This window comes from Schistocerca nitens, chromosome 7, assembly GCF_023898315.1.
Source record: "Schistocerca nitens isolate TAMUIC-IGC-003100 chromosome 7, iqSchNite1.1, whole genome shotgun sequence".
Taxonomy (NCBI): Eukaryota; Metazoa; Arthropoda; class Insecta; order Orthoptera; family Acrididae; genus Schistocerca; species Schistocerca nitens.
Genome location: NC_064620.1, coordinates 306191546 through 306194045, shown reverse-complemented (window position 1 = coordinate 306194045; position 2500 = coordinate 306191546). Strand labels below are relative to the sequence as shown.

Below are 2500 nucleotides of genomic sequence, written 5' to 3'. Positions count from 1 at the left end.
AACCTAACCTAAGTTGGGGCTTAACCTAACCTAAGTTGGGGCTTAACCTAACCTAAGTTGGGGCTTAACCTAACCTAAGTTGGGGCTTAACCTAACCTAAGTTGGGGCTTAACCTAACCTAAGTTGGGGCTTAACCTAACCTAAGTTGGGGCTTAACCTAACCTAAGTTGGGGCTTAACCTAACCTAAGTTGGGGCTTAACCTAACCTAAGTTGGGGCTTAACCTAACCTAAGTTGGGGCTTAACCTAACCTAAGTTGGGGCCTAACCTAACCTAAGTTGGGGCTTAACCTAACCTAAGTTGGGGCTTAACCTAACCTAAGTTGGGGCTTAACCTAACCTAAGTTGGGGCTTAACCTAACCTAAGTTGGGGCTTAACCTAACCTAAGTTGGGGCTTAACCTAACCTAAGTTAGGGCTTAACCTAACCTAAGTTGGGGCTTAACCTAACCTAAGTTGGGGCTTAACCTAACCTAAGTTGGGGCTTAACCTAACCTATGTTGCGCCTTAACCTAACCTATGTTGCGCCTTAACCTAACCTATGTTGCGCCTTAACCTAACCTATGTTGCGCCTTAACCTAACCTATGTTGCGCCTTAACCTAACCTATGTTGGGCCTTAACCTAACCTATGTTGGGCCTTAACCTAACCTATGTTGGGCCTTAACCTAACCTACGTTGGGGCTTAACCTAACCCACGTTGCGCCTTAACCTGCCCTGTAATTGTTAGTTATATGAATCTAGGAATTCGTGTAGCGTTGCCTAATTGCAACCATCTCAACATAGTTCACTTCGCGCACACTCTGGTGTTCTGCGTATTGATTCATTTTACGGTGCGTACCCTCACATCTTGCGAGTGTTGCTTACTTTCCACATGGTCCCGCTATCCACTGTATTGTGTACTGCAATAGGACGTATATCGCCCCCGCCCCCCCTCCCCTCCTGTCACCTCTAGCTCGTCGGTCAGGAGTTCGCGTGTTGAATGCGCTTCGCAGCTGTGCAATGGCATTCGCATACGTACGCTGGCCACCTTCCACGTGTTCTTTCGTGCACACGTCGCAGCGTGTATGTATGCTGATGTAGTGCGTCGTGACACACAACATCCAGGCATGCAAGACTCGTAGAAGTCGCAAATGTAGATGGATGTCTACGTTTGCTGCCCAAGTTACGCAAATGAACTGGAAATCCGTTGTTGCGCGGTTGTTCGCGCTGGAGGTGAATCGTTGATATCGACGATCGGTACAGGTATTAACCGGTTGCTTCAGCGACACCCGTCATACCCACGAACGTGAGTGGGCATGTGGGTATGAAGCGATACGCGGCGGTGGCTGGGTGGGACCGTCCCCGGCCGGTGAGGGGGGGGCGCCCGGCGTGCTGTCCGCGCGCTGCGTGGGCGCACGCGCGGCAGCTGGCTGGTGGGGGCGCCCAGTGGCAGGCGCGCCGGCTGACGGACGCGGCAGGCGGCGCATCTGCGTGCCGGCGCACCCAGCGCGCGGCGCCGTGCGGCCAAAGTGGGTCCTCCCGGGCCCGGTGCGAAGCGCGGTGGACATCTGCAGTGTGCTGGTCCGATTGAGGACTGTGTGCGTTGAGGATGCGCCGCCGCCCGGCACTCGGCGCCGCGACGCCGTCTGCTGCTCGGTCGCCCCCGCGGTTCTCGCAGGTGGTTTGTATCGCAGCTGTGCGGATGTGTTGGCGCGTGCGCTGTGCTGGGAGAGTTCGCTTTGGCACCCAAGTGGGGCTCTGCCCCTCTGTGGCGCTGGCGTTGGAGCTGCCCGGTCACTGTTTGTGGCCGCGTGTTGTCTCCCGCCGGCAACACCACGACAGCACGCTCCCGGGCCTCTGTCGGCAGCGGCAAGCTCAGTTGGGAGCACGGGTGGTCGCACTGAAAGCGTCTACTCGCCTATCTCCGGGCGATTGCGCCTCTCTCGAACCCGACCAAGTACTTAGGACGGCGCTGCGCGCCGCCGGGACCTGAGAGGGTTTCGAGGTGTATCGTGCAGGGGAGCCCAGCCTCCTCCTGTTTGCAGAATAATTGAGCGGACGCTTGCGTGTTCGCGCGGGCCTCCGGGACACACTCCGGGGCGGCCGGCTGCTCAGCTCTAGTTGACGCAGCTCCCTGGTTGATCCTGCCAGTAGTCATATGCTTGTCTCAAAGATTAAGCCATGCATGTCTCAGTACAAGCCGCATTAAGGTGAAACCGCGAATGGCTCATTAAATCAGTTATGGTTCCTTAGATCGTACCCACGTTACTTGGATAACTGTGGTAATTCTAGAGCTAATACATGCAAACAGAGTCCCGACCAGAGATGGAAGGGACGCTTTTATTAGATCAAAACCAATCGGTCGGCTCGTCCGGTCCGTTTGCCTTGGTGACTCTGAATAACTTTGGGCTGATCGCACGGTCTTCGTACCGGCGACGCATCTTTCAAATGTCTGCCTTATCAAATGTCGATGGTAGGTTCTGCGCCTACCATGGTTGTAACGGGTAACGGGGAATCAGGGTT

General features: G+C 55.3%; 1 non-coding gene across 1 annotated transcript in view; it reads left to right on the top strand.

The window, feature by feature from the left end:
• Positions 1 to 2108: 2108 nt before the first annotated feature.
• Positions 2109 to 2500, top strand: part of LOC126197357 (small subunit ribosomal RNA) — a 1909-nt gene continuing 1517 nt past the window's right edge. Inside the window, exon 1 of the ribosomal RNA XR_007539724.1 lies at positions 2109 to 2500. This exon is cut by the window's right edge and continues 1517 nt beyond it. This is a non-coding gene — a ribosomal RNA (small subunit ribosomal RNA).